At 33.3% G+C, this 20,359-nt stretch overlaps 1 protein-coding gene across 2 annotated transcripts in view; it reads right to left on the bottom strand.

Moving 5' to 3' along the window:
- Positions 1–19,178, bottom strand: part of LOC140444559 (acyl-CoA Delta-9 desaturase-like) — a 37,758-nt gene extending 18,580 nt beyond the window's left edge. Inside the window, exon 1 of one of the 2 annotated variants that reach the window (XM_072536322.1) lies at positions 19,053–19,178. The gene's annotated coding sequence lies outside the window, so the exon portion shown is untranslated. Of the gene's footprint in view, positions 1–6,539; positions 6,674–19,052 lie in introns of those variants that run through there. The other variant, XM_072536320.1, reaches the window with a different exon arrangement.
- Positions 19,179–20,359: the final 1,181 nt, after the last annotated feature.

Below are 20,359 nucleotides of genomic sequence, written 5' to 3'. Positions count from 1 at the left end.
CTAGTTTTCCTGAAGTGAAATCTAAAATAATAACATTCCTGGAACGTTATCCCTTTTGACCTCAACGAAATTATATTTATTATTGACATCTAAAAGGATAATATTCCAGTTTTATATATTCTTGATTCTCTCTTGTTTTCTATTTTCTACTCTTTTTTTACTTTTCACTTGTCACTTGACCATATTAACTTCTCTCCAAAAGCATATTATGACAGAGTGTTTGTTATTACATCAGCTTTTAAGGTTATATTTTGTATTGCATGTTGTGTAAAGTGAGTTTAGTTTGTTTTAATAATTAGATAATTATTTAATAGTTTATGATGTCTAATAGTAATTACTCTAATAGACAGTCTTCTGTAAAAAGAAGTGGTAGTGGGATGACAAAATTAAAAAAAAAGAACGCAAAAAGGGATGGATCAAAATTTGTCACTTCCAAAGATGTTTTGGTTGAAGAAAGGAAGACTGGGCCTGACTGTTTATGTAAAGAAAAATGCACAGATTTATCTTCATCTGAAGAGAAAGCATGTATTATTAAACTTGTGTACAATGGTCAACCTAAGAATGAGTCAGACACTTTTTTGCTAGGGCTTATTAACAGACCCGATGTGACTAGACATAGGCCTAAAAATGAAGACTCTAAGCAAATACAATCATCTTTTAAGTATTGTTCATCACGAAACAACACAAAAGTGGAAGTTTGTAAAAAGGCATTTTAAAGTTTACATTCAATAAGTAATAAAGCATTACAACATCTTACTAACTTAAAAAATAAAGGCGAGCTTCCATACGATAAAAGAGAGTTTCATGAAAATCACCCCACAAAATCGAATGATATTGTTAAAAAAATCCAAGATCATATTGAATTATACCCAAAAAAAACATCTCATTATTCATCAAAGACAGTTTTATATTTAGATGCAACCTTAAACCTAAAAAAAATTTATATGTTTTTGGACAAATATCTTGAAATTTTGTCAAATGATTTCAAGTATGAGTTCTTTTTAAAATACTATAAGGAAAACTTTGATTTTAAATTTGACAGGCTTCAACTTGACGTCTGTTCAGTCTGCTGAAGTTATTAGCTGCGGCTGATATTGTTATACATAAACGAAGAGCTAAAAAACACACACACACACATACAATTCACACACACACAGTGTCGACATATGGGTCGGAGACATGGACCATTTCCAAGGCCAATGAAAATCTCCTGCTTATATTTGAACGAAGGATCCTGAGAAGAATATTCGGTGGCATCTGTGAAAATGGTGTTTGGAGAAGGAGGTACAACTACGAGATATATCACAGATAAAAACATATGTTTGGTGGTAAAGACGTAGTATCCTTTATAAAAATAGGAAGACTAAGATGGGCAGGACATCTGGCAAGAAATTTCAGTGAAACAGAATTGAGTAATGCTGAAGTTGACCTGGGTGTACCATCAACATCAAGAGCATCTAAGTTGAATGGTGTTAAAGTTGACCTGGCTGTACCAATAACATCAAGAGCATCTGATTGAGTTGTTCCGCCAAAGTCATCTGGATCCTGTCAAGCTAACCTGTCATCCTCAGAGAAACAAAATTCTACCCAGAGCCAACCTCAGAATGAACATGGAACACAGCAAAATTCTTTCCATACAAGCCCATTTCGTATCAACCATATACCGAAAATTAAGAAAAGAACTTCTACTAAGGACGTAAAGCAACGAGTTCAGCACTTAGAACAATTAGAGAGCAGAAAATAACTAAGGCCAGTAAACAACCGACACGTGGTAAAGGTCGTGGTTCAAAATGTCTCCCGTTGCAAAGAAAAGAGAAAGCTAAGAAAAGTCTTAAGTTCAAGGGAGAATCTAGCTCCGGAGAAGACTCCATATCCTTAGGTTCTTCTGAGTTACAAATTCCACCAGGTGTATCTTCCGTCACAGCTGAAGAGGACGCGGAGTGTTTATTTTGTTGTGTTAAATTTTCAGATGACTGTAAAGTAGAGCGTTGGGTTAAATGCCTTATGTGTTCCCTCTGGGCTCACGTTGAGTGTGCAGGCGCAGAAGAAGACAACTATATATGCGATTATTGTCGTACTTGACTCTCAATTACTATATTTTCAATGTAAAATTACAATTTGGTTTATTTAAATTGCGAGTATTTTATTTTTAAGTTTTTCTTAAAATTTTCTCCAATATTTTTTAGGCATTATACATTAGGAAACATTTCTCAACACAAAAAAATGCAAGGTTTAAGAAAAAAAATATTTCATGTCTACAAAACTTAATCAAAAAATATAAATCAAATAGACACCTATGTAAAACATAGTAAGATATATATTGAAAAATGTTTTATTTTATTTTTTCAAATTTCAAATTTTTTAAAATTAAAAAACAAAGTGGGATCCCCGGTTTAGGCAACTTTTTCTATGATATCGGATAAAAAATTATAAATGGAAACGAAAAAGGTAATAAAATACAGTGTGTTTGTTCTATTTCGTAAGAATTTTATTTATAATGTGGAATCAATACTATGAAAATAATTATTCGCTTTGAACCAACAATGATCAGTTAAGAATTTACTTTACTTTAAAATTAGGTAGGTACTGATTTTATTTTTGCTCAATAAAACTGTCAAGAGATTAGTATCCTCATAATAAAATGTTAAACTGTGTTACAGAAGTAGAAGAAGAAGTAGGAAAATTAATTAAAGACAAAAAAAAGCTTATCAAACATGGCTATCCACGAAAGACTCAGAAGACCGCAGAATTTACAGCAGACTCAACAGGGAAGCAAAGAAGGAAGTCACTAAAAGAAAACACGAAATGTGGGAAGAGAAATGCGAAGAGATGCCCCGATGCTTAGAAGGAACCAAAGTGACACAAGCTTGGAAATTCATAAAAAGTATTAGAAAAGAAAGAAAAGATGAGGGAAATATAAACCTGATTCAAAATAAAAAGTGGGAAAAATATTACGAAACGCTATTAACAGAAAGTAGGCACGAATTTATGGAAAGACCTGACCATATCTCAATGATAGAAAACTCAGAGGTGCATAAGATAAACAAAGAAGAACTGAAAAAAGAATTAAAACAAATGAAAAATGGAAAAACACCCGGGCCTGGAGACATTCCCATCGAGTTGGTGAAACATGGACCGGATGATCTTTTGGAAAGCTTAGTGAATATTTTTAATAAATGCTTAATTGAAGGTCAAACGTTTCCAGACGATTGGAATTTGACCCACATTAGCCCCACTTATAAAAAGGGAGACAGAAAAGAATGCGGAAATTATAGAGGCATTAGCGTAACTAGCTCGCTGGGAAGGTTATATGGTCGTATATTGAAAAGAAGAATAAAAGAGGAGTATAAAGAAATTGAAGAACAAAGCGTCTTCAGAGCAGGAAGATCGTGTGTGGACAACACATTTACCCTTCAACAAGTAATTGAAAAACGAACAGCTCGAAACCTCCCTACGCATCTGGTATTTATAGATCTGGAGAAGGCTTATGATACAGTTCCTTTAAAACTCTTATTTAGTGTCTTGACGAAAACGGACCTTAGTAAAACATATCTAAAAGCAATACTGAACATCTATAAATGTCCTCAAAGCACTGTAAAAACAGGAAATACTTTCTCAAGGGTATTTACAGTAACGAAAGGCTTGAGACAAGGATGTTGTCTTTCCCCCACCCTATTCAAAATATATATCCAAGAAGCACTGCACCAGTGGAGACAAAAATGTGCGGGAATGGGGTTGAAGCTTAACAACCATTATCTGACAACGCAGTTCTTTGCAGATGATCAAGTACTAATTGCAAGCTGTGAAGAAGATGCAGATTATATGCTTAGAAAGCTCAAAGATGAATACGAAAAATGGGGGATGAGTATGAATATGTCTAAAATAGAATATATGCAAATAGGCAGTGAAGACGAAGACCCGGATTTGGAAATTAGACAAATGAAAAGGTGCTACGAATACAAATATTTGGGAAGTATTATCTGCAGTAAAGGAACAACGGAACGAGATATAGACTATAGATTGCAACAAGGCAGAAAGAGTGTTCAAATTCTGAATTCGATACTTTGGTCCAACAAAGCTACTATGAGAACTAAAATGACTATCTACAAAGTAATTGTAGAGCCCATTCTTACATATGGAGCAGAATGTTGGCAAATGACAGTAAAAGGAAAGAAAAAAGTTGACACGGTTGAAATGGACTACCTGAGAAGAGCTTGCCGTATATCAAGAGTAGAATGTATACCTAATTCTGAAATTAGAAGAAAAACAGATAGAGTACATACAACTTCTGAAAGAATAGAAACTAGACAGTTAATATGGTATGGACACGTAAAGAGGATGGACGACGACGGATGGCCAAAAAGAGCTATGGAATACAATCCAAGTAATAGAAGGAAACGAGGAAGACCAGCCAAGTCTTGGATACAAGGTGTTATGGAAACCATGAAAGACAGAGCCATTGATGAAGACACCTAGAGAGATAGAAAAAGATGGCGATCGAAATGCGGGAAGCGGCAGAAGCTGTAGGATCCCCGCTTATATATATATAGATATATATATATATATATATATATATATATATATATATATATATATATATAGATATATATATATATATATATATATATATATATATATATATATATATATATATATATATATATATATAAACTGTGTTACCATTGTTGTGAGTGTTTTATTTTTTTATTTGCATACTTAGTAGCTTCAAAAAGTGAAAATAGGTATATAACATGTCATATCATGTGAAAGAGAATTAAAAATGTAAACGAAAAATGTAAAAATATATAGGGTGTCCCATATAAAAAAAGAGAGGTCAAGACGTAAACTGCGAAGTCTACGCATACTTTATAGACTTTGAAAAAGCATTTGACAAGGGCAACATCAAAAATTATTTCAGATACTGAAAGAATCTAGTATTAATGACAAAGATTTACACCTAATTAAAAATTTATACTTACAACAAAGGGCAACTGTACGAGTAGACAACGAATCCTCACAAGAATGCACGATAAAACGGAGAGTACGTCAGGGCTGCATTTTATCACCGACGTTGTTCAATACTTACTCGGAAATGCTCTTCAGGGAAGCTATTGATGGTTTAAAAGAAGGTATAAAAATCAATGGGAAATCATAAACAATTTAAGATATGCCGACGATACGGTTTTGATTGCTAATAATGCGGAGGATCTGCAAACATTAATAGAGCGTATAATTGAAGCCTGTGACAGATACGGCATGAAATTAAACTGTAAGAAGACCAAAATTCTTGTAGTAAGTAAAAACGACGTAATACAGCACCAATTCACAGCTAATAATAAACCCTTAAAAATAATCAACAAAATTACATACCTTGGATGCAGCCTAAATAAGGAATGGGACCACTCACAGAAAATAAGATGTCGTATAGAAAAGGCGAGAGCTGTCTTCAATCGCCTCAGGAAGATTTTATGTAATATTGATACACCTTGAAATACATAGCACCTGAACATTGATATAAGAACACGAGTCTTATGATGCTATGTATTTTCTACCCTTTTATATGGAGTCGAAGCCTAGACCTTGACAGAGGCATCATCCAAACGATTAGAAGCCTTCGAAATGTGGTGCTACCGCCGCATGCTCAGAATTTCCTATATTCATCATGTTACAAACAACATCGTGATCCAACGTATGAATAAAGATCTGGAAATTATGCGTAACGTGAAAATCAGATAAATGACATACTTAGGACACGTGATGCGCAATGAGAAGTATCAACTAATTTTACAAGGCAAGATAAAAGGCAAAAGATCTCAAGGGCGCAGAAGGACATCGTGGTTGAAGAACATCAGACAGTGGGCAGAAATCACTACCATACATCTATTTAGAGCAGCTGTCAACAAAGTTGTATGGACCAACGTGATTGTCAACATCCACAAAGGAAGGGCACCAAAAGAAGAAGAACAAGAAGAAGATATAAAAAAACCTAAGTTAGTATTGTATTTTCTTAGTGAGAGCCCCTCAACAAAAATTTCTCGTGAGCCACTGAACTCTTCCATAATGTATCTATCAAAAATTCCTATACAGTTTTTTTAAATTTTTCTTAATAAAGAAAATATTAATTTAACCCTGTCGTTTTCGACATTTTTCAATAATCGCCCTGTATATCGCTAATGTGTTGAGCTATTGATGATTTAATTGAGCAATTGTTATTTTAACGAAAAAAGAAATCATGAAATTTATCTACTTTTTTTTCTATCTTTTTTTCTATTTCTTCTAGTTTTCGGTATATCCTGCAAAACATACCAATTTGGGACACCCTGGACAAGAGAATCTTAGATGGAAAAAATTTTGGTCCAACAAGGCCTTTGTGGTCGTTTTATTAAGCCTTAATTAAGCCTTAATAAAGCCTAAATTCTGTAAAGCAGTTCTCGCAAATGTAGGTCATGGTCCAAGGTTAAGTTTGCAATATTTAACTGGGTCGGTGATAGTAAACAAAATGCAAAAAAAATAAATAAACAAATCTAAAATAAACTTACACCTTAACACTCAAAAACAATAATAAACAAACACAATTAAGTAAGCCGACCGTGATAACAAAACAATACAACTGAACAGAACCACGGCCAAAGACTAACTGAAATCTAATACCGAAAACTGAACTGTATTTATTTGTTATCGGTATCAACAATGCGAAGTCCGCTTTATTATTTTTTTTTACTTATATCAGTCACTTATAACTCACCCTTCATATTACAAACCAATGTCTCCCACTTTCTGTATCCAAAGCTCTAATAATTAAACTTTTTTTTTTAAAAACCATCAAAAACACCTGAAGATCGAACTCGCAGTAACTTATTATCTCAAATTTCCAATAGTATTAAACCAATCCTACCGTCTAACATGTTAAAACTTATAAATGGAACGAACCAGTTGAGTATACAGTTAAGACTAACTTTATTTTGTTCCAAAAGTCAATACAATTTGACAATTTACATAGTACCAACCTTAACTTTCTGCAAATGACATATGGTGCTAATATTTAAATTTTGTTTAGTTCATATCAATATTTTAACACCCCCACTTATCAATAAAACAAAATTTATAGGTTACCTATACCTAACAGTTTCAATAATATGTGCAGCTTTTCAGCATCTGGACCTTTACTCAACAGATCAGTCGGCATAACATCAGTAGGCACATATTTTACATTAATGATTGTGTCAGATATTAGGTCTCTCAAAAAATGATATCTTACATCAATATGCTTACTTCTTTTATGATAAATTGGATTTGCTTATTAATGCACCTTGGTTATCGTTAAATAAAGTAATACACTACCGAGCATAAAATTAGGGTCACCCCGTAATTTGAATTTATTTTAGAAATTATTATTCTGTTTTAACTATTTTCGGTTGTAACATAGTTTACTAACGGATTGCTTAAATAAAACAACGTTTTTGTCGTTTAAAGTTTATTAAAAATAATGAAAATGAAGAATTTTCCTTTGATATACTAAATATTGAAAAGGGACAATTTTAATTGGATGTGCTTTTTGTTGAAAAAAAGAAATTTTAAGAACTTCAGTAGCGAGTATTCCCTCCTCTGGCAGTGATAACAGCTTGCAAACGACGAGGCATGCTTTGGATCAGATTTTGGATCACATTCTGCGGAAGATTATTCCATTCTTGCACCAATATGTCGCGAAGCTCTCTCGAATTTCTGGGGGCCGGCACATGACTCCGTAAACATCTCTTCATCTCATCCCAAACATGTTCTATGGGATTGATATCTGGACTGCGAGCAGGCCAAACAAATCGTGTGATTTGAACCTCGTCAAGATACTCAGTAACTATCATAGCAATGTGGGGCCGTGCATTATCATGCATAAATGTTGCGTCGTCTCCAAGAATAATTATAAACGGTAAAACATGATCTTCCAGAATGTGTGTCAGGTACCTATGTGCTGTCAATGTCCCATTCTCGATAAAGACTAACTCCGTGCAAGCATCAAACGATATGCCTCCCCATGCCATAACTGACCCTCCACAAAATGGAAGACGCTCAGCAACACATGCTTGGGCATATCTCTCGCCTGGACGTCACCACACTCTTACACGTTTGTCTGAGCCCGTACGACAGAATCTCGATTCATCGGAAAACAATACACGACTCCAATCCTGCATTGTCCAAGCCAAGTGTTCTCGTACATAATTCAATCTGGCAATTCGGTGTTCACGGGAAAGCAGCGGTCCAGTTACTCTAGTTCGAGAAGATAAACCAGCAGCATGAAGTCGTCTCCTAACTGTCCATTCACTTATGTTTACATTTCTCACTTCTTGCAGATGATTTCGAAGAGCAACTGCCGTGACCGTTCGGTTTCTCAAAGCACTAGAAACGACAAAGCGGTCATCTCTAGCTGTTGTAATCCTGCCTGGACCTGAACCAGGTCTTCGAGTAAGCAGACCGGTCTCTTCGTACCGTTGCCATACTCGTTGCACACTCGAGAGACTTACACCAACGTTTCTCGCAGTTTCGCGCTGACCGTGGCAATCTTCTAACGCCGCCACAATTCTTGCCGCCACAACAGAATTTATGCTCATTGCAATACAGTGACAGTGATAACAATACACAAACAATTTACAATTGACGTTAAAACCATAGAAACAAAAACTGTGCTGATAACGGTTTTTAGGAATTAGGCTAAGTGGCCCTTTTTATCTCAAACGCTTGTCGAAACAACAACGACAACAATTTTTTTTTCAAGAAATCCATTAGTAAACTATGTTACAACCGAAAATAGTTAAAACAGAATAATAATTTCTAAAATAAATTCAAATTACGGGGTGACCCTAATTTTATGCTCGGTATTGTACATTTAGTTTTTTCAATTAAATCACTTAGCAATCCTCTAAGAAAAACAGACTTTTTAGCAGCCTCTGACAAGGAGATATTCTGTCTTGCAGCTAGATAAAGCTAACGTTTTTTGATTAGTACTTTGCCAAGATATTGCAGAGCCACAAAGCTTAAATACGCATCCAGTAAAGGATCTACGATCTAAAGTATTGCTTGGCCAATTGGCATCTACAAAACCTTGCAATTCTGAATCTTTTGGGTAAATCAGCGAGCAATTAATAGTGTCTTTTAAATACCTCAGTACTCTTTTGCGACATTTCCAATGAGACTCATGGGCTTATGGAATTGATGATATACCTATCTGTCTGGTTAAAATAAATAAATACATCAAACTACCAATTAGCCTCTGATAAGCAAATTTATCTCTAATACAATTGTTACTATTATCAATTGTTAAAGATAACTTTGGTTCAATTTGAACGTTAATTGCTTTGGCATCACTTATTTTAAATCTCTTTAGCAACTGAATAATATAGTTTTTCTGATTCAAAGTAATATAACCTTTATTTGAATAAAGTCTATTTGTATACTTAAACATTCTTTAATTATACCCAAATATTTAATAACAATTTTACTTCAGCACATTTTTTAGGCTACTTGTTTTACTTTTACCGTTTGAAAACACAAAAAAATCATCCACATATACTGCTAGGACCGTAATTTTATTATTTTTTCTTTTATATAGATACAAGGTTTATGTTTTAATTTCTTATAATTAATATTTTACAAAACATTATTTATCTCATAATTCCATGCCCTAGAAGACTGTTTAAACCCATAAATAGCCTGATTTAATTTTAAACATTTGTTACCTGCTAAATCAAAACCATCTGGTGATTGCATATATATTTTCTCTTTTAAATGACCATTTAGGAATGCTGTTTTAACATCTAATTGAGTAATATCCAAACCTAATTTTATAGAAAATGGAAAAAGCGTCCTTAAAAAAGAATGTCTTATTACTGGCGCAAAAGTTTCTGTGTATTCTGTATATGCTTTTTGATTAAAACCCCTAGCCAATAGTCTTGCACGACATGTAAGTTTATTTTCGGTATTACACTGTAACTTAAACACCCTCTTATTATCAATTACACTGGCACATTTACTACATCCCATTCAATGTTGTCACATAAATATTGGATTTTATCCATCATCTCTTCTCTCCACTTTGCTCCATCAAGACGATGTAATGCATTTGAGACTGTTAATGGAATACCATCTATGTCACTTGTCTCCGCACATATATATGTTACGTATTCCCAAGTCTTTCCTTTTTCTTACTCTTTCTGATTTTCTTTGTACTTCTTGTAATGTTTCAGGTAAATTCTGCACTTCAAAGTCTTTATCACTTTAATTATCTTTCTTATAGTAGTTAGATTCCTTGTCACTAAAAATATTACCATTATCTTTAGTCACAGTTTTACCATTATTTTTGTTTTGTTTTCCCACTAAATCTAGAGTTTGTTTTGCCTCATGTTCAGCTTTTAAATCAAATAAATCACTTCGAACCTTTTTGTGTCTTCCATAATTTGTACATCTTTGCTTACTATAATTTCTTTGAGGGTTGGATTATACACCCTGTGTCCCGTTTGTTTTTCCAGCATACCCTACTAAAATGTGCAAAATAACCTTTTTCTCCCACTTTGACCTTTTTTCTTTTAAAACTCGTACCATTACATTGCTGCCAAATAATTGAAATGCGCTTACATCAGGTTTACTATCTGTCCACCTTTCAAATGGTGTTTTGTTTAAACCAGAAGCCGAAGATCTATTTTTTAAGTAAATAGCTGTATTTACAGCTTTAGCTCAAAAAATTTTCTTAAGATTGGCATCAACAAAAGACATTTTGTCTTTTCTACAATTGTCCGATTCAAACGTTCGGATGCTCCATTTTGTTCAGGACTGTAGTAGCTACTAAGAATATATTCGTTCCAGCTCTCTGGAATTTGTGACGTATCATTCCAAATGTCATTAAAAATATTTAATAATGATATTTTATCGTGGTGGGGCATATGGTATATCATGAAATATGAAATATTGTCGTTATCTGAAGCACTTGGTCTAACACCCACATTTTAAACGCTTTTTCTAAGCCAAACTTATCCCTTGACACTGTTTAGCTGTATTCTGGAAAATATTGAGAAGCTACCCACTGAGGAGATATTTTCTAGTGAAATTCATCTAGTTAGATGGAATCTGAATGTATTAGAATCCTATTGGACCGTCTGTGGTTTTTAAAGGCGTTTACTTTCTAATGGAGTTCTAATCGAGATCTAATCTTCTTCTTCTCATTGCGCCGTCTCCTTCCGAAGGTTGGCGATCCAAATGGCAATGATAGTTTTGGAAACTGCTGCGCGAAAGATCTCTGCGGATGAGCGGTCGAACCATCTCCTGAGGTCTTTCAGCCACGAGTTTTGGCGTCTTCCTACTGATCTTTAGCCCTGTACTTTTCCTTCCAGTATAACTTGAAGTAATTCAAGTTTTGCATTTTCCTCTCTTTGATTATTCTTAGTAATTCTTTCTGTTTACACATGCGACGACACATGCGAGTACTTCAACATAATATTATCTTTGTATCCATGGAATCCTCAACATTCGTCTGTATATATACCTCTCAAAGGCATCTACTCTTTTTTCTATTTTAGAGTCCATTGTCCAACTTTCACAGCCATACAGTAAGACAGAAAAAACGTAACATCTGATCATTCGGATTCTAAGCTGTAGACTAAGGTCTGATCTTGTAAAAAATGTTGTTCGATTCTTGATAGGATTTCTTTTTTTGGATTACACTGACTATTGATATTTGTTCCCAAATATTTTATGGAATTTACCTGTTCTATTATTTGACCCTTGGCATACACCTGTACGTTTATTGGTGTCTTTGAAAATACTAAAGTTTTAGTTTTGGAAACGTTTAGATGTAAACCGAACATTTCGCTGTGGTGAACTACCGCATTTATTATATTTTGTAGTTCTTGTGAGTTGCTTGCTATTAAGACGGTATCATCAGCATATCTGATGTTGTCTATGCTGATTCTGTTAATCTTAATTCCGCCTTGGACCTCGTCTAATGCTTCTCTGAATATAGACTCCGAATACAAATTAAAGAGTAGCGGTGATAAGACGCAACCCTGTCACACACCTCGTCGGATTTGTATGTCTTCGGATGTTGTGTGCTCTATTTCAATTGTTGCCGTTTGGTGCCAATATAGTTCTGAGATAATTCGCAAGTCTTGTTCGTCAACTCCAGTTGTTCTCAGAATTTCGATCATCTTTTGATGGTTAACGCAGTCAAATGCTTTTCGATAGTCAATAAAACATGCATATACATCTACATTCATGTCTCTGCATCGTTGCGTTAACACATTTAAAGCAAAAAGAGCCTCTCGTATTCCCAATCCGTTTCAAAATCCAAATTGAGTGTCACTCATCTGGAACTCGCACTTCTTGTAAATTCGTGTATGGATAATTCTGAGAAAAGTTTTAAGGACATGAGACATCAAGCTTAATATTCGATAATCATCGCATTCTGAGGAATTCTATTTTTTTGGTAATGCTACGAATGTTGATTTTAGCCAGTCTGTTGGTATTTTACCTGTATCATATATCTTATTGAATAGTGCTGTTATTAAATCTAGGCTTTTACTTTCGTTATCTGCAATTAGTTTAAGTATTTCGACATTGAAATTGTCTGGACCGGTGGCTTTTCCATCTTTCTGAGATTTTACTGCATGAATCACTACTTCTTCTTTGGTTATTTTTGGGCCTTTTTCATTTATTCGATTATCTGTGGACTGTGGAGAACAAGGTCTATCGTCGTCAAAAAGAGTTTGTATGTATTCTTTCCATCTCTCTAGTTTGTCTTCTGTACCTATAATTATTTCGTTATTATCATTTTTTAATATTGTTGCTTGTCTCTTTTTGTGTCTACCTGTCATTTCCTTTACTTTTTTATAAATATTAAAGGTGTTGTATTTTTTCTGAAGTTGTTCGATTTCTAGGCATTTTGTTGACATCCAGTTTTCTTTCGCCTCCCTGCACTTTTTTCTAATGATTTTGTTGATTCGCTTGTATTCTATTGGGCTTGTTTTATGTTTTCGTCTTACGTCCATGAGGCCCATGATCTCTTGCGTTATCCATTCTTGTTTTTTGTTGTGTTTTATGAACCCGATGTCTTTTTCTTGTATCTTTGTTATTTTTGGTTTTTAGAGCAGTCCATGTTACTTCAATGTCTGTCTGTACCAAGTTTTCGATCGTTTTTATTTCTTCCTTAAGCTTGATACTTATTTCTTTGTTCTGTTTAGGGTTCTTCAGTTGTGAGATGTCTATTTTTCTTGTCACTGTTTTCTTTGGAGTTCACGAGATCTAATGGAGTTAACTAAATATCTCAAGAATCATTTTAATAAAAAATTCTACCTTAATCTAGAACCATAATTAAGGAAAACTAAGGACCATTCTCCAGTCGTAAAACTATTTAGCAATGATAAGTTTCTACCGATTTTTGTTTTAAATACCAATAAAAATATAAAATCAAATCAAATCAAAAAACTAGTAAAAGTAAGATTTAAAATAATTTGAAGCTGGGCAGTTTTTCTTGACTTGACAAAATTTTAATTTTTGGACGTGAGAAAGTGTTGTTTTTTAAATCAACGTTTCAATTGTAACTTTTAAAATTATAATAGTACATACATATTTTGATTTAAACCACATTTCTACGAGAAATACTTGGAATGAAATTGAAATGGAAATTTTATTTTAATTTGGCAGATATTCTAGATTTAATTTATTAGCTACTGCCATCGATTAAAAACTAGTATATATGTAGTTTTTAATCAATGCTCCTGCGAACGATAGTTCCATTGCTGCAAATTTATATTTGTGTTAACGTCTGCGAATTTGAAGACAAAATATGGTTTAAGTGTTTACTAATAAATTGCACTATTTCAAATTCTGTAACATTGAAATTGTTTGTTTATGTAGTTTAATATTACTTATAATATTGATAAATAGACTTATTCTGAAATTTAATTCCTCTGATTGTGATTTTACTCCAACTGAGTTTTTTAAATAATCTTGACTATTAATTTCCCCAAACACAAAAGACTTTGATTGTGTAAACATTTCTTTTCTTGAAATTTCAATGGGATCAGTACTGGTTGGTATGTGCCTTTTGATTGGCTTTGAAGTTGTAGGGGAAGAAAACATGTTATTATTAAAATTATTTTTATACGATTTGGGTTGTAAATGCTTGGTCTGCGAGTACTGGGCTTAAGAGGAATGAGACTGCATTGTAATAGAAGCGTTAAGACCAGATTAAAGTCACGGAAGATCATTTTTCGAGGAGTTTAGACAACTCTCTATAGCAAGGTATTATGAGCGACTATGTTTGCGTATGTATTTTTTGGAATTTGTTTAATTGCATTAAATAAATTAATATTACAAGAGCTCATGGTTTTCTTTACAATTTTTTGTCTTTTAAATTCTGGACAAAAAGACAATTGAGTAGTAAGATGATTTCCTTAACAGTTTAAACAACGTGGCATGTAATCTGTATTATTACAATCTTTTATTGTGTGGGATTCCTGACATTAAGTACATCTTAGTTTAGTTTGACACTGACTTTCCAGTTAGCCAAAACGGATTCAGTTGTAACATAATATTACTTTCTGTTTATACGGCTCTACTTCCTTAGTAACTTTATTAACAGAAATATATTTTGGTAACATTTTTGATTTTAAAGTAACAATGAAAGACTTAGTGGGTACATATTCTGCTATTTTACCATCATCCGTAATTTTTTCTATCCCTTACGATTTATTCTTTTGCCATGAGATACTTGCTGGGAGAAAATTAAAAACAACATTGAAGAAGCAGCAACAGAAGCTCTAGGAAAACGTAAAGTCATACTGAACAAAAGAAACTGCAACACTACACCATGGTTCAGAAAAGAAATAGAGAAATGTAAAGTTAAACGAGAGGCCTACACGAAGTACAAAACATCAAATACTCCAGAATCTCAAGACACCTATAGAAGAATACTAAATGAAACAAAGCAGTTGTTAAGAAGAACAAAAAATGAACACTGGGAACAGTTTAAAAAAAGGATGGAAAGCGACTTCTACAATAGACAAAAACAAATATGGCGATTCATAAGAAACCAACGAAAAGAAATGGCACAATTGAAGGAATACAGTAACATACCAGCAAACGAATGGGAAAGATACCTAACAGAACTGTTAACAGAAAAAGAAAATAATAATCAACACCAATAACGTACCTGAATTAAGACAGAAAATGTTATTTTTATGCACGCCTTACGATATTTTGATCTGCACCCCACGATCTCTTACAAAGCATTTTAAGTAAATTGATAGCTTTTTCGCAGCGACTTCTTGTGTCCAAAGCAGTTTTCTGTCAATCGTTACACCAAGGTATTTGAATTAAATATATATATATATATATATATATATATATATATATATATATATATATACTTACGGAGAAGACTTACCGGCAGAATGGACCCAAGCATATAAGACATCAATATACAAGAAAGGAAATAGAAAAAACTGCGAAAACTATCGGGGAATCAGCATTATATCGTCTATAGGCAGACTGTATTCAAAGACCATAAAAGAAAAATTAGAAATATATATACAAGATAAAATCGGAGAAGACCAGGCAGGTTTCACAGCGGGGAAAGCATGCTTAGATCACATTTACACGGTCGAACAACTAATAGAAAAAAGAATGGCCAAAAATAGATCCGTCCATCTGGCTTTTGTTGATCTTAAGAAGGCATATGACTCAATACCTAGAACCAAGCTATGAGAAGCAATGGAAGACTTCGAAGTTCCACGAAGATTAATAAACGCGGTAAAAGCACTCTACAAGAATAACGAAGTAGCTATCAAAACGGGCAATAGAATATGCAGTCCATTTAAGACGACAAAGGTACTACTACAGGGGTGCTCCACATCCCCCACCCTGTTCAAAATATTCGTGGAAAAAACCCTGAAACCATGGAAAAAAAGTGCGAAGGAATGGGTGTACCAGTAAGGAACGAATATCTATATACGCTAAGTTTTGCCGACGACCAAATAGTGATCGCACAAGACGAGGATGACCTTAGTTTTATGATGAGAAAACTGGAGCAGGAATATACAAAGAATGGGATGGAAATAAACCTAAACAAAACTGAATACCTAACAACGGAGAATACAGAAATAAAACAGCTGGAAATAGACGAAGGTAAACAAATCAAAGGAACAGACAAGTATAAGTATTTAGGTTTCATAATATCAAACAAAGGAACAACGGAGGAAGATATAAAAAATAGACTAGGACAAACAAGAGACTGCATACGAAAATTGAACCCGGTACTATGGGATAAGAACATCAGCATGAAAACAAAGAAAAAAATATATAATACCATGACAAGAAGTATCCTCACTTATGGGTGTGAAAATTGGACAATAAGTAAGAAAACCAAAAACAAAATAAGAGCAACAGAGATGGAATTCCTAAGGAGAAGCTGCAGAGTAACAAGAAGAGATAGAATAAATAACACGGAGATTAAGAGGAGAATGGGAATAAACTCCGACATAATAGACTACATCCATCGAACAGAAGAGGTTAACCTGGTACGGACATGTCAGAAGAGCAGACCAAAATCGGTGGATAAATAGAATAACAGAGTGGAGCCCGATAGGAAGAAGAAAGAGAGGCAGACCCCGAAGATCTTTCAGAGAAGACGTAGACGAAGCAATGAGTAGAAGAAACCTACAGGAAGGGGACTGGCTAAACAGGAAAAATTGGAGAAAACGGTCGAGTGAAGGAATACAGTGAAAACTGTGGAAATCCTTGTATATATATATATATATATATATATATATATATATATATATATATATATAAATATTGTAAATAGATGACAATATCATCAGCGTATTGTAAACAAGCAATGTTGGGAGACCATAAATTGGGCAAATCATATGTGTACAGATTAAAAAGTAGTGGACTTAAAACAGTCCACTCCCTGTGGAAAGCCTTTTGGTAATCATTGGTCCTATGATATTAGAGTAAGTCATAACATCAATTCGATATTTCTCAACGTAATAAATTGTTAGTTGGAACCAAAAATATAAAACCAGCACCTTCATCAGTTTTTTTATCCATCTGTATAATTTATTGTTTTAGTAAATATGGATTTAAATATCAGATTAGCTAGAATTGGCAAGTCTGAATAATAGTGCAATATAATGGTTAATTTGTTTATCAGAATTTCGATGTTTTGTTTGCAAGGGAAATTTTGATAGCTGTAATATATAAGATTAGTATGAATTCGTTATTAATAAAAGAAGAATATTCTCCAGTAAGAATTTGTTAAATTTTCTCTCAAAAGTAAGCCTATTTTGTGAATCATAGTTGTATTAAATGATCTTTATGTTAGTAGACGTTTCTTGGCTAACATTTGCCTGCACTGTTAAATGTCGCCCCAGGTATCCAACGGTGGGTGATGTTACTCTGTTTATATTTCTTGCTTGGATAATTAAAATTGAAATAAACGTGCAGAGAAAGTTTGGAAAGTTACACCCTTTAGAAAATTAGCCTAAACAAAATGATTTTGGTGCAGAACCGTGCAATACTAATTTGGAATCTGATAGTATAACTGCTCCCTTATTGGATTTCAATATACCATATAAGTACCTTTTCAGAAATTCATAAAGGTACCTGGGTATCACCAGATGGACAAACAGTAAACCAAATAGATCATTTAGTAATAGAAGCCAAACATATGAGAGCCATAAAAGACAGCCGAAGTTACAGAGGTGCTGATGCAAATTCGGACCACTTTTTGGTCAAAGTTAAAATGGAGCAAATAATACCCACAATTAATAACACTAGTTGTAAAAAAATTAAAAAAAATAACGGTGCACTACTTCAGGAGGGAGAAGTTAAAAAAAATTCAGGCAGCAAATTGAAGAGAAACTGAAAAGCCAGACAACAGTAAATGATATAGAAAGCAGATGGGTATAACTAGAAGAAAAAATTCAAGAAGCAGCCGACTCAGTATTATCAGGAAACAGACAATGTAAACAAACGGATTGGTATGATGAGGATTGCAAGAAAGCCATTAGTGACCGAAATAAAGCTAGAATAAATAGCATAATAAGAAATAATGAAGAGAGTAAAAAAGCTTATGCCGCAAAAAGACGGGAAGCAAAGAAGATCTGTAGAAGGAAGAAGCGGTCAACTTTCAAGATTTTCTAAATCAAGATATGGAAGTAAAATTAGATAGATGGGAACGAAAAATTCTTAGAAGGATATACGGAGGTGTAAAAGAGGGGAACATCTGGCGAAGAAGAACGAATGAAGAAATAATGCAAATATATGGGCAACCAAAAATAACAAGACTCGCTAAAATTCAAAGATTAAGATGGCTCAGACATATAGCAAGAATGAAGGAAAGAAGAGTTCCCAAGGTACAAGATTGGATTGAAGTACAAGAATAATTCTTATAGTTGTAAGTATTAAAATATTTACTGTGTTTACATATAATAATTAATTATTCTAATAAATTTACAGTTTTCTCCTGAAGAAGTCACAAAATCGTGACGAAATATTGAGACTGAACAAATAGAGTTTTATTTCCTGACCGATTGCTGATACTATAAATCAATATTTAAAATAGTACGGTGGAAAAATAATTTGAAATATATATATATATATATATATATATATATATATATATATATATATATATATATATATATATAAATATATATAAGTACCTTATTTATAGTTAAGGCTTCTTCTGTAAAAATTATATAGATGTTTTATATTCGGTACTTCTCCAGAAGCTGGATAACTGGAATTGTAAACGTATACCATCACTGCTAGTGGTGTGCATTATGTAGCATACGTTCCAGTTGATATTATTATAATAGGAATATTTTTATATATCTTGATTGGTATTTTATGAGTGAAGCCGATGGAATGAAATTATTAGAAAAGTTTAAATTTTACGTATAAGACCAACACAATATATTTTTTAATTTTTCACAAACAGATCAAAATAATTGAACTTCTCCTTATTTCTTAAAAAATATAACAATAATTAAAAACTGTCGTACCTGATACTTCTATCAGCTGCTATACAGGCAATGGTGCACAACTAAGACGACCAGTCAGGTTCAACACAGATACTTGCTGAATAAATGGAGTACTACTAACTCACTGACCATTTCCAAAAACGCGATAATTAATAAAATTTGTTTACGATATTTCGTTCATTAATTAAATACTTTTGGCCAAAATTTAATGAATAAAATCATTAAATATCCGGTAATTAGAAGACAATAGAATAGATGCACCATTGTTTCAGCAAAATCAGTGTTAAAATATTATTTCAAGAATATTACCCTACAATACATGTTTTTAATTATATACTAATCAAATACAATTCAGATGTGACTGCACTTGCTTTTCAATATGTTAAATTCTTGTTATTTTTTGGTGGTTATATTTTTTTACATACGTCTAAAATGTTGAAACTAAAAAGCTAACAAAAGTAGATGAAAAATAAGCTGCTCGTTCACCAAGACTTAACGAAGACCACGTTGCTAAAGTCAAGCTTTACTAGGGGTAAGTAAGGATATAGTAAATAGAAAAGTACAAATTAAAGAGAGATAGATGAACGATAGGTAATAATTAGATAACCAAATATAACAGTTTGAAAAATAAAAACAACAAACATGGAATACAGCTAAACTGCAAACAAAATGGACGCCAATAAGTTTTAACCTGAAACTCATTAAGGAACTCAAGATTAAATAAAGTAAACATTAGATTAACATTTCTCTCAAAGACATTAAAAAACAAGTCAGAAAACATGTCATCGAATTATTAACAAAAATCATAAAAATTGATATATTTACCCATAAGCGGTAAAATATATATTCAATAGAATAATCACAAAAATATATTTTTTTGAGCCCTTCTCTCTATTCGGATTGCCGAATATAGGCCTCTCCTAATTCTCGCCATTCATCTCTGTTGCTTGTAAGACGTTTCCACATTGGTCCTGCAGTTCTTTTAATATCGTCGGTCCAGCGCATTTGCGGTCTTCCTCGTGGTCGTTTTACTTCATCTTATGGCCGCCAATTCCCGATTTCTCTATTCCATCGGCCATCCTTAAGCCGTTCATTATGTCCAACCCATTTTCATTTCAGTTTAGCTGCCTGTTCGACAGCATCTTTTACTTTTGTTCTATTACGAATGTCTTTATTAGTTTTACGGTCTTTGAGTGAAATACCCAGCATCTGTCGTTCCATAGCTCTCTGAGTTTTTCTGATCTTTTCCATGTTTATTTTAGTGAATGTCCAGGTTTGCGCTCCATATGTAAGTACAGGTAGGATACAGGAATTAAACACTTTGGTTC

Source organism: Diabrotica undecimpunctata, chromosome 1 (assembly GCF_040954645.1).
Source record: "Diabrotica undecimpunctata isolate CICGRU chromosome 1, icDiaUnde3, whole genome shotgun sequence".
Classification (NCBI taxonomy): domain Eukaryota; kingdom Metazoa; phylum Arthropoda; class Insecta; order Coleoptera; family Chrysomelidae; genus Diabrotica; species Diabrotica undecimpunctata.
The sequence above is the reverse complement of the archived record's forward strand: the minus strand, read 5'-3'. Positions and strand labels throughout refer to the sequence as shown.